The following is a 13,593-nucleotide window of genomic DNA, read 5'->3' on the forward strand; positions in this document are numbered from 1 at the left end:
ATAATCAAACCTGGATTCTCAAAGTTTTCAAACAAAATGTAAATTCACATTTGAGTTTGGATTGGAATTTTATTTTCATTCAATTGAAGAGTTATATATTTTTAATTCTCAGACTAGCAGTTCGAGTGGTCGAGTTGCTTCTTCCAAGTTGTTTCTCATTATTAAGAAATGGTAACAATGATAAAATATGAGCTTATTTTATGGTGAGGTAATTAATCGTAGTTGTTTTAAAGTAATGTATTCACCTGTCTAGATAAAATTTTTCCTTGTTCACTAATTAAACCCATGTTTCGATAATCAATTCGATCCCCTGATTGGATCGGGGGCAAAAGCCTACAAAAAGATTGCTTGGATTTAAGAAAGAATCACTTGGATTTATCCATGGTTTGTTTATTCCTTATCCCAAAAATCCTACTCGTATTTCAATCGGATCAAAGCAAAAACGACAAAAAATGATTTAGAATTAATAAATAAATAGGATTTGTTTATATTTAATATATGTTATAGAAATGGTTATGTTATATATAATATGTCATTTTTCACCTTCCTTGGCTTGGAAGGAGGACACAAAGGCGATCCGTTCAATCTATTTCTTTATTTCACTATAAATCATATGTTTGCAACAAAAGGTATATAATTTTCTCAATTCAAATCGATCGGGTGTATTATGTTGATTCTTTTGAGTAATATATCTGGAAATGCCCATTGATTTTTTATTAACACAATTTCGAACATAAGCGGTACATTCCAAAATGACCATCACTCGTACATCTTTACCCTTGGCCATGAACCTCCTTTGGGTTTTTGGCTGACTCCATTTTTCTATTGGAAAAATAAATAAATAAAATAGAAGTTGCTAACTCGAAATAAAATTATGAAAGATTTCCTTTCAATTTCAATTAATCAATAATCACTATAATGAAAGGATTAGGGCAAGGTTAATCTAAAGAGAACAAGGTTTTATGTTTGGAAATTGATTTAGAGTTTAGATGTTCTCAACTTACTTTGGTTAAGCTGCTGGAAAATTTTCCAATTTTGGCCGGTTTGTGTTTCTCTTGGTTTCAAAATGGAAACTAAGGTATTTTCTCCAAAATTCAATACATAATATTCATTGAGATGTAATACATATTTATAGCATATGAAATAGGTGTGAAAGCACACCATGGCCGGTTTTAGCACCAATACAAAACAAGTCCTTAATGGTGAAGCAAATCACATGTGTAAGGTAACGTTTTCACCATGCATCTTAATTTGTTGACAAGTGTTGCTGCCTCATTAGGTGCTTCATGTTGAAGTAGTCCTCATGCATGATGACACATGTCCTTCCATGCATTGGATGAGAGAGGGGCCGAATGGTTTGGCTCCATGTCACCAAGTAGCTTCCATGTCACCATCTTAGTCACCAAGGTGCTTTCCATGTCATCAAGGTGCTTAGTTTTCTTAAACCTTGATCTTGGCTAATACACTTTAAATAACACATTTTGGTGTCTTTGTGCACCAACTTATCTAGCCTAGATTACACAAAATTGCTAGAGCAAAATACAAGCAAAATTACAAAGCAACCAAGGTTATGACTTCTTGGCCAAGGCATTTCAGCTTGGTCTCAGGTTTGCCATGCTTGGTCTCGGGTTTGCATGGTTCATGGCTAACAATTGCCATAATTCTCTAACATATAATAGTAATAAGAAATATAACGATTTCTAACTCTATTTAATTTACACTTTACAATAAATACAAATTGCTGTACAGTATTTCATTTAAGTATCTTGTATGATATTGTTGCTACAGCCATCACATTTCCATTAATAAAGAAAAAAAAAAAAGAAGGAGAGGGATTAGTCACAATCTCACTAACTAGAATGAAAAAAAAGGAAATTTCAACGCATCCAGAAATAAACGATTGATCTCTATCAATAAACCCACTAAAGACCCGAACCATAGAGTACTTACTACCAGTGCCATGGAGAGGTAAATTTTTAGATCTCACATTCAAAATGCTCCTTCTTTATTCGTTATTGTAATTTTATTCCAAAATGTATTACATAATGGTAATACATCTATGACCCGATGTGTATATGTAGTTAAGGACTAACCACTTGTATTTGTACGTAGAATCCCTAATTGAAATTGAAATGTATGACTTGGCTTGAAATGTACAACGATTCAGTACAGTAGGCAGTACAGTAGATAGTCGATATTCCTTTTCTTAAAACAAAAAAAAATAAGTCCCTTTTTACTTCTACTTGAGAATTCCCAAAAAAAATTCAAATTTTTTTTTTTGACTTTACGGCAGGTTTTATCTTTATTTAATACGTATATAATGTAAGTCTTTTTTTATTATATGTTATATGATATATGAGACAAAAAAGAAGAAATAGCAAGATAGTTTATGTATATTAATGGAAGAAATAAAGATGTAGAAAACTAGACAGAGATTCTCTACAATGACACTGTAGCCAATTGAAAGGGATGAAGCGCAGCTTTGGTAGCGACTTTGTTTTGGGTACAAAATGTCACGGGTTCAAATCCTGTCATCCCTACCTATTACGTAGGGGTAGTAACAAGGGATCAATTGAAATTGATTAAAATTGGATATACAAAACTAATTTTTAATTCTATTATATTTTTTATGATAATATATACATGCAGGACAAATTGGGTCACAAAATTATTTTTGTGATAATAAAGCGCTCCTAGTTCAGTTCGGTAGAATGTGGGTCTCTAAAACCTGATGTCGTAGGTTCAAATCCTACAGAGCGTGATTCCATTCTTGTTATTTGTTCGGTTGAAAATTACACTAAAATACTTGAACAGTAATCTTAATTTGGCCTCTTGTAGCTTAAAGAAAAAGAAAGTAGGAGGTCAATAAAAAAAAAATAGAAGTTAATTAATCAAAGGTCCAATTGATCACCATGTCTGTATTGTAAATATGCAGTTACGAATAATCCAGGCAAAGCAATAGGAATTAAACCTAAGACAATTCCAAATAGAAAAACTTCAATCATTTCAATTTCTTTGAACGGAGAAATATATCTAATTCTATCCTTAAATATTAATCTGTATTACAGATGAATCTCAATGACCAAGAATTGGAAATTGACCAAGTAAGGAACTATAAAATATATGAACCACCACAGAAGGGATTTTTTTAGGAATGGTTCATGCAATTAATTTCAAATAAGTCGTATCTTGTTTAGACGGATAAATAAAGCTGAGGTTATAGTCAAAGCTGCTAGTAGAAAACCAAAATAACTAGTTATAGTAAGCATGAAGAGGATAAAATTATCATATGTTTATAAAGCACTTCCCTAAGTTTCCATTTTTGAAAGATACGAGGATAAGCCAAAATACCAATTGAAAGGATAAGTTCAATTGAAAGTTTTTGATTTAGTAATTATTATAATTATAGACGGTACTGACAAAAATAGAGTAACATAGGTAAGAAGTCAATTCATCATCTGGGAAATCTACCCCTCCTGAAAGTTGGAATCAACAAATTCCTTGAGCAACTCTTGAGTTAAGTAAACTAGTAACTAATAGAATAGTAATTAGAATACTAATAACCAATATATATCTATAGTATATAAATATAGAATATTAATTATTATTATAAATATTTTATTATTATTAATATTAAAGTAATAAACTTTGTTTTAGAACTTCATTCCAAAAATGAAAGTTTCTTTGAATGACTATGGAAAAAAAAAAAAAGAGAAAAAAATTTGTAGTTTAATATTTTTTTATTGTAGTGACTAATCCATTTTACTTTTTTTATAATGATAAGTGATCTTATCTTATAACAAAAGTGCCTTTTATTTATATTTACTTTAAATTGAAATTGAACTTATTAGATTGAACATTAGGTTCATTGACATAATCTCTCGAATGAAAAGAAAAAAAGTCTCGTATGATCATATCACTCAAAATGGGGTTTTACATTTTGTCTTTCCATATATCACAGCCCCATCCTTCTAATTAGATCAAGAACGACCCATTCTTTTGGGTCTAATACAACACCAATGCGTATATCGCAAGTATTTGTTTTTATTTTTTCTTTGTTCTTTTATTGAATACTATCTGCTATTGTTACTTGTTACTGGACAACTAACCAATTCCTTAAAATGAAAAAAAAAAAATTTCCAACAAAAAACATTTTCTCCAACCAAAAAAGTATTTTTTTAAATGGAACATCTTATTGAATCTTGAGAATATGATAATCTCCTCCATACGTTATTGGAAACCAAGGAACCATCAGATTCACATTTTACCTGATCTTTAGTTTCGAGCTCAAAGCCAATAATAGAGAAAACCCTTATATTACAAGTACTAGTATGGGTACTATGGGAATTTGAGGTATTTTCTATTGAATAGTACATAATTCTACATGGGCAAGCAACAAGAAAAGAAGAAAGAAATTATCTAATACTTCATTTCGATATGGATTGTGATATTCCGTTGTTGTGTCGGTATACTCTAAAGACACCCTTGGTACAATATTGATGATCTCACAAAGAAAAGATTCAATTTTAGTAAATGGAAATTTATTGATTTCAACTTTGAGGGAATCGATCCCCCTTTGACTGTCCAAGAATATGCGGAGCTTAACATGTCTGGAAGCATAGGAGAACGTTATTTTGCTGATATTATTACAAGTATTCGATACTGGGTCATTCATAGCATTACTATCCCTTCCCTACTCAGTGCGGGTTGGCTATTTATCAGCATGTTTAACTTATGATGTATTTGGAAGCCTTCGTCCAAATGAGTATTTTACAGAGAGCCAACAAGGAATTCCATTAGTAACTAGCTGTTATTGATGAATTTAGTAAATCTTTTTAGGAGGCCCTAATGACTATACATAGAACCTATCCAATTTTTGTAGTGCGATGGTTAGCTGTTCACGGACTAGCTGTACTTACCGTTTCTTTTTTGGGGTCAATATCAGCAATGCAATTCATCCAACGATAAATATAATCCGAATCAAAGGGCTACGACACAATCAAACCCGAATGAACAAAATGTTGAATTGAATTGTACTAGTCTCTGCTGTGGATTATTACTCATTTTTGTACTTACTGTTTTATTTTCCAATTATTTCTTCAATTAAAAGAAGAAAAGGGAATAGTAAAAATATAGTAGGAATTCTCTTATCTTAATCGGAAGGATATAATCTAATAATTATATATGGCTGTTTATGTCTCTAGCATGATCCCCTGGTGAAATGTGGAGGAAAGTAGGAAAAATGGCCGATACTACCGGAAGGATTCCTCCTTGGCTAATAGGTACTGTAACTGGTATGCTTGTGATCGGTTTAATCGGTATTTTCTTTTATGGTTCATATTTTGGATTAGGTTCATCCTTTTAGTAGTCAAACGAACCGAGTTGTAGACATGACATGAAGGCGTAAGAACTCAACAGTGCCCCCTTGAATCAGACAAAGAAAGAGGGGGTAGGCCCGTTGAGTTCTGAATAATCATAATAGTTTATTCGTCTAAATGGTAAAAAAATAAATAAAAATGGATCACTTTTTCCGATGTTTCAAAAAACTCCATTTCATTTTTTTATGATGTTTTTGGAAAACTCACTTCATTACTTGATTTAGAACATCTATTCCTCGATAGTATCCATCGATACTTTCAAAAATCACGAAGGAATCACTCTATTTCCTCTTTTTGGATGATACAACCACAATTATATCTATTTTTGATAATAAATTTTCTAAGTTTATTGAAGAAGTTCTATTTGCTCACTAAAGTTTCCTATCTTTTTGTTTGTCCACTATCACTACTTATGTTCCTGTCATTTATTTTATACTTTGGTTTATATTCCACGTTTATTTATCTCTTAATTTTTTGTATCCAATCGACTAGAAAACTATTGATTCATTCTATGACATTGAAATCTGACAATATTGACATAATCATACCACTTTAATTTGGATTGAAAAGACAAAGAAACAAACCTCTCTTGGTTTCGCCTCACTTCAGATAGTCTGATTAGATTATCTCTAAATCTAACTAAATCTAAAGAATAATAGAAAGGACTTCAAAATTATATTTTTTTTTTATTCTTTCTATATTTCTATTCTATATTATACATAAAATTCTAAATTAGAATTAATTCTAAATTAGAATATAGAATATTATATAAATTATTAATATTTTAATATTCTATAAATATTAAATTTTTTCTTTTTATGTTATAATTATAGTTATAGGTTTTAGGTTTATAGGGCTACGAACTTGAACCGTAGACCTTCTCGGTAAAACATATCAAACTTATTATTATCAAAATGATTTGAACTGTTTCAAAGACCCAACATGCATTTTTGTGCATTGGGCTCTTTCGTTAATCGATATAAATATCGGTTAGTCTATCATATTTTTTGAATGATAGAAAGATAAAAAGATGGCTCCATGTGCTTCAATTCATTATATGAATTCTATGTTTGAGAATCATGGAAAATTATTAGCCATAAACAAGCCAAACCCGAGACCAAGCCTAATGCCTTGGCCAAGAAGTAGCATCCTTACTTTGTTTTGTGTTTTGTTTAGGTAGTTGATTAAATATTTTTGTGTTGTATTCTAGGCTAGATAAGTTGGTACACAAAGACACCAAAATGTGTTATTTAAAGTGTTTAGCCAAAATCAAGGTTTAAGAAAACTAAGCACCTTGATGACATGGAAAGCACCTTGGTGACAAGGATGATGACATGGAAGCTACTTGGTGACATGGAGCTTCATCATTCGGCCTCTCTCTCATCCAATGTATGGAAGGACATGTGTCATCATGCATGAGGACTACTTCAACATGAAGCACCTAATGAGGCAGCAACACTTGTCAACAAACCATGAAGCAAGTGGCAAAGTTACTTTACATATATGTTTTGCTTCACCATGAAGGACTTGTTTTGTATTGGTGTTTAGAACCAGCCATGGTCTGCTTTCACACCTATTTTCTATGCTATAAGTATGTATTACATCTAAATGATTGTATTGTGTTGAATTTTTTGAGAAAATACCTTAGTTTCCATTTTGAAACCAAGAGAAACACAAACAGGCCAAAACTGGAAAATTTTCCAGCAGCTTAAACAAAGCAAGCCGAGAACATCTAAACTCCAATCAATTTCCAAACATTTAAAACCTTATTCTCTTTAGATTAACCTTGCCCTAATCCTTTCATTCCAATCCAGGAGCACTACCAAAGTATTTCAAAGAAGTGTTATTCTGATGTAGGTCTGCTTCAGGCCTAGATCAACTTAAGTTAAATGGAGTCTCTATCGCCCCATTTAAATCAAATATGAAACTTCATACACCGTAAAGTTCATAAGATAGAACGAAAAGATAATTTTTGTGAGGTCATTATACTCATTATGCCTAGCATTGAATAAACAGGATATTCACCTTATCACTACCTTAACTTAATGATGGGTTCTATATTGGTGCCTACATGGGTGCCCGAATCCGAATCGGACCAAACCATTTGTTAGGCTATTGTTCTCTTATTTTGTTCCCTAAACGTCATAGAGTAAGACATCCATTTTTCAATAAGATCAAATCTTTTGATTCCATGATGGACTCCTCTGAAAAACATTGACGCACATGTAAATGAGGTTCTACCTAACTGAGCTATAGCCCTTATGCTTGTGATACATATTTTATCATGTAGATAATTTCTTGTCAAGATGAATATTACATGATCCAACATCATATCTCTTTGATTCGTTTGATTGGTATGCTTATAAACAATATTCCATTTATAATCTATCAATGTGATAGGTCACACTTGTTTCTCTTTATGATGATAAATGACCTCCTTAACTCAGTGGTAGAGTGTTGCTTTCATATGGCAGGAGTCATTGGTTCAAATCCAATAGTAGGTAGAACTTATTCGATACCAGTGTGAATAGTCTCTAATACGTTTTTCTACTCATGCTCTTTTATTGATTTTGTATCTTTTTCATCTTACTCTATTTATCTATTTAATTTCGAATTAAATATTTTTTTGTTCCACTAGAAAGTCAATTTTACTTTATTATATTTGATTCTTATTCAATTTCAATGGCAGAAGCAAACAAAATAAGGCATATAAACAGTTCTGTTATACACCTTATTTTGCTTATTCATACCCACCACCTAGTTACGATATCACATTGATAGCCTCTACTTGTGTCCTAGCTCGTCTGAGAGTGAGATTTACTTCAATTGTTTGTCTCTTGCCTTCAACTTTACTCAAGTTAGCTTCTGCTATTTCAAAAGTTGCTGAGCTTCTTGTGGATCAATGTCACTACCTTTCTCCGCATTATTTACTAAAACAGTGATCTCATTATTGCCTATTCTAGCAAAACCACCCAACAAAGCCATCATTAACCATTGGTTGTTAAGGTGTATTCTCAAAATACAATATCTACAGCTGTGGAAATAGGCGTGTGATTTGGTAATACATCGATTTGTCCACTATTAGTAGATAAAATCATTTCTTTCACTTTTGAATCCCAAACAATTCAATTCGGGGTCAGTACACAATGATTTAAAGTCATTTCTTCAATTTGCTCTTTATTTCTAAGTTCGTAGCCTTTGTAGTAGCTTCATCGATGTTACCTACCAAATAAAAAACCTGTTCAAGGAGACCATCCAACTTGCTAGAAAGGATCAATTTAAATCCTCTAATTGTTTCTGCTGGACCAACATATTTCCCTGGTGAATCGTAAATACATCTGTTACAAAAAAGGGTTGTGATAGGAAACGCTCAATTTTTCGTGCTCTTGCTACAATTAAACGATCTTCTTCGGATAATTCATCCAACCCAAGGATAGCTATAATGTCCTAAACTTCTTTGTAATGTTGTAAAGTTTGTTTAACTCTTTATGTAGTTTCGTAATGTTCTTCACCAACGATCCAAGGTTGGAGCATAGTTGTCATTGAATCTAAAGGACTTACTGCTGGATAGGTACCTTTGGCAACCAATCCTCTTAATAGTACGGTAGTAGCATCTAAATGTGCAAATGTTGTGGCCAAAGCGGGATTGGTCAAATCGTTCATGGGTACATAAATTGCTTAAATAGAAGTTATGGACCCCTCTTTTGTAGAAGTAATTCTTTCTTGTAAAGAACCCATTTCAATAATAATAGTGGTTGATATCCCACAGCGGAGGGCGTTCTACCTAACAAGGCCGATACTTCAGATCGTGCTTGGACAAATGAAAGATATTGTCAATAAATAGAAGTATGTCTTGGTCATTAACATCTCAAAAATATTCTGCCACAGTTAGGGCAGTTAAACCAACTCTCATATGAACTCTCGGTGGTTCATTGATATGACTGTAGACTAGTGCTACTGTTGATTCTGAAATATTTTTTTCATTAATTACATCAAATTCTTCACGAGTACGTTCACTTACTCCGCCCAATACAGATATGCCCCCATGCGATATGGCAATGTTGTTGATCAATTCCATAATGAAAACTATTTTGCCCACTCCTGCTCCCCTGAATAGTCCTATTCTTCCCCCATAGCTATAAGGGGCTAAAAGATTTACTACTTTAATTCCTGTTTCAAAAATCGATAATTCTGTATCTAATTGTATAAAGGCAGGCGCAGATCTATTAATAGAAGATGTTGTGTGAGTATCCACCCACTGGAACACTTAGAGGAACTCTTGTGTCAATCACTTCCATTCCTCTCGTTAGACCATCTGTAGCACTCATAGCTACCGCTCTAACTCGATTATTTCCTAGTAATTGCTGTACTTCACAAGTCACATTAATTTTTTGACCAACAGTATCTTGGCCCTTAACTACCAGAGTGTGGTAAACATTAGGCATCTTGCCCGATGGAAAACCAACATCCAATACTGAACCAATGATTTGAGCAATATGCCCCGGGTTGTGTTTTTCAAGTACGGGAACCCCAGGACCAGAAGTAGTAAGATTGATTCTCATAATAAAATAAAAAGATACCAAAATTTTTTGCAAAAATTATTGAAATCAAAAATAAATGTTCGATAGTAAGTTAAGTTAATCGGTTAATTCAATATTTCAATAAGAAATAAAAAAGGGCACTAGCACTCGACTTGCCACCGTTGAGTTTGGAACCCTGAGCAGCCTGCCGGTGATAAGCCTGAGGAAGGTGAGGATGACGTCAAGTTATCATGCCCCTTATGCCCTAGGTGACATACGTGTTACAATGGCTAGGACAAAGGGTCGCGATCACACAAGGGTGAGTTAACTCCAAAAACCCATCCTTAGTTCGGGTTGTAGGCTGCAACTTGCCTACATGAAGCCAGAATCGCTAATAATTACCGGTCAGCCATGCGGTGGTGAATTCATTCCCAGGCCTTGTACACACGACCCATCACACTATGGGAGCTGGCCATACCCTAACCGTAAGGAGGGGCATGCCGAAGGCAGGGTTAATGATTGAAGTCAAGTCGTAACAAGGTAGCTGTACTAGAAGGTGCGGCTAGATCACCTCCTTTTCAAGGAGAGCTAATGCTTGTTAGGTATTTTGGTTTGACACTGTTGCACACCTAAAAAGAAGCGAGCTACGTTTGAGTGAAACTTGGAGATGGAAGTCCTCTTTTGTTTCTCAACAATGAAGTACGACTAAGCTCATGAGCTTATTATCCTAGGTTGAAACAAGTTGATAGGATGCCCTTTTTTAGTTCCCCATGTCCCTCTCGTGTGGTGATGTGGGGGCATAAAAAAGAAAAAAGAGGGATCAGGTTTCTCTTGCTTTTGGCATAGTAGGCCCTCAGGGAGAGGCCCGCATGGTGGGCTATTAGCTCAGTGGTAGAGTGTGCCCTTGATAATTGTGTCATTGTGCCTGGGTTATGAAGGCTCTCAACCACATGATTTGAAACCGAACTTCTCCTTAGAAGGATAGATGGGGCGATTCAGGTGAGATCCAATGTAGATCCAACTTTCACTTCACTCATAGGATCCGGGGGGTCCGGGAGGGACCACCACGACTCTTCTCTTCTCGAGAATCCATACATCCCTTATCAGTATATGGATAGCTATCTCTCAAACACATGTTTATGTTCAACCTTAATGGGAAAATAAAATGGATCACCTATCAACTTATCTTTACAGACAAGAACTACGAGATCACCATTTCATTATGGGGTGATGGAGGGATCGTACCATTCGAGCCTTTTATTCGTGCTTTTCCTGGAGGTTTGGAGAAAGCTGCAATTAATAAGATTTTCCAAATCCTCCCTTGACGAAAGGAAGAATGTGAAATTTATTTTCCTTTCCGCAAGGACTAAGAGATTGAATCTAGCTGTAGGAAGAACACAATAACTCACTTATTGGTCTTCGATCCCCTCAATCACTATGAACGCCCTCAATCAGTGCAATGGGATATGTCTATTTATCTATTTCTTGACTCAAAATGGGAGCAAGTTTGAAAAGGTATTTTAGAGTGTCTAGGGTTGGGCCATGAAGGTCTTTTAACGCCTTCTTATTTCTTCTCATTGGAGTTATTTCACAACGACTTGCCATGGCAAGCACACTTGGAGAGCATAGTACAACAGAGAGTTCTATGCTGCGTTCGAGAAGGATGAATCACTCTCGAAAAGGAATCTATTGATTCTCTCCCAATTGGTTGGATCATAGGTGCGATGATTTACTTCACGGGTGAGGTCTCTGGTTCAAGTCCAAGATGGCCCAGCTGTGCTAAGGAAAAGAATAGAAGAAGCATTTGACTCCTTCATGCATGCTCCACTTGGCTCGGGGGGATATAGTTCAGTTGGTAGAGCTCCGCTCCTGCAATTGGGTCATTGCAATTATTGATTGGATGTCTAATTGTGTAGGCAGTAATGATAGTATCTTGTACCTGAACCCGTGGCTCACTTTTTCTAAGTAATGGTGAAGAGCACCGAAACATGCCACTGAAAGACTATACTCAGACAATGATGGGCTGTCAAGAATGTAGAGGAGGTTGGAGTCGGCAGCGCTCTTAGGGTTCCTTCATCTGGGATCCTTGAGGAAGAGGATCAAGTTGGCCCTTGCGAACAGCTTGATGCATTATCTCCCTTTAACCCTTTTAGCGAAATGCGGCAAAAAGAAGGAAAATCCACGGACCGACCCTATCATCTCCACCCCGTAAGAACTATGAGATCACCCCAAGGATGCCTTGGAGTCCAGGGCAAGCAAACTGACCATAGAACCCTATTTAATAAGTGGAACGCATTTGCTGTCCGCTTTCAGGTTGGGCAGTAAGGGTCAAAGAAGGGCAATGACTCATTCTTAAAACTAGTATTCTTAAGACCAAAGAGTCGGGTGGAAAAAAGGGGAAAGCTCTCTGTTCATGGTTCTCCAGTAGCTAGATCCTCCGAAACCACAAGAATCCTTAGTTAGAATGGGATTCTAACTCAGCACCATTTGAGATTTTGCGAAAAATTGCTCTTTGGAGAGCATAGTAAAATGAAAGTTGTAAGCTGTGTTCGGGGGGGAGTAATTGTCTATCGTTGGCCTGTATGGTAGAATCAGCTGGGGGTCTGAGAGGCGGTGGTTTACCCTATGGCAGATGTCAGCGGTTTGAGTCCGCTTATCTCCAACTTGTGAACTTAGCTGATACAATGCTATATGATAACACCTAATTTTTTTTTATCCAGTAGTTCGATCTATGCTATGATTTTGCAGTCATGGACATTGATAAGATCCTCCAATTTAGCAGCACCTTAGGGGATGGTATAGCCTTAAAGTTAAGGGTGAGGTCCAAACAAGGAAAGGCTTATGGTGGATACCTAGGCACCCAGAGACTAGGAAGGGCATAATAAATGAGGAAATGCTTCGAGGAGTTGAAAATAAGCATAGATCCCGAGATTCCCAAACAAGTCAACCTTTCAAACTGCTGCTAAATCCATGGGCAGGAAAGAGACAACTTAGTGAACTGAAACATCTTAATAGCCAGAGGAAAAGAAAGCAAAAGCGATTCCCGTAGTAGTGGCGAGCGAAATGGGAGCAGCCTAAACCATGAAAACGGGGTTACAGGAAAGCAATATAAGTGTCGTTCTGCTAGGCGAAGTGGTGGAGTGCTGCACCCTTGATGGAGAGAGTCCAGTATCCGAAAGTATCACTAGCTTACGCTCTGACCCGAGTAGCAAGGGATGTTGAAAAGGTGGTAATCTTGCCACCTTGTGCAAACCAAAATCCACCAAGGTTTGCACCATCTTTCTTTATTTAAAAGAAATATTTTATTGAATGACCTAATGCAATATTTATTTCTATTTTTTTGTTCGTTTTAATGTCTTTTTGAATGACTAAGTTTTATTGTATTTAGCTTAGGAATTGTTTATTTGTTGGGTATTGATTTTATTTTGTAAAATGGCTATATGCTGGAAAAAGTATTTCTAGCAACATAGGTCCATTGTTAGGGGTGGTGGTCTCTGAGCTTTTAGAATGAGGTTATGATTTTTGGATATGTTATAATAGACATGTAAAAGAAAATATGGAAAAAATAATAACTCAATAAGGCCTTGGGAAGCCCAAGATACAGGTTGCAAATTGGCATAACTGTGAGATTTCCAGCAGCTATGGCCCACGGGTTTGAGATGAATTAAAGGCGTTACCCAATTATTTTGGGCTGG

The 13,593-nt window shown here is 35.3% G+C and overlaps 1 pseudogene; it reads right to left on the reverse strand.

The window, feature by feature from the left end:
• Window positions 1–8,535: 8,535 nt before the first annotated feature.
• Window positions 8,536–9,940, reverse strand: LOC125424049 (ATP synthase subunit beta, chloroplastic-like; annotated as a pseudogene).
• Window positions 9,941–13,593: the final 3,653 nt, after the last annotated feature.

Source organism: Ziziphus jujuba, chromosome 9, assembly GCF_031755915.1.
Source record: "Ziziphus jujuba cultivar Dongzao chromosome 9, ASM3175591v1".
In the NCBI taxonomy this organism is placed as follows: Eukaryota; Viridiplantae; Streptophyta; class Magnoliopsida; order Rosales; family Rhamnaceae; genus Ziziphus; species Ziziphus jujuba.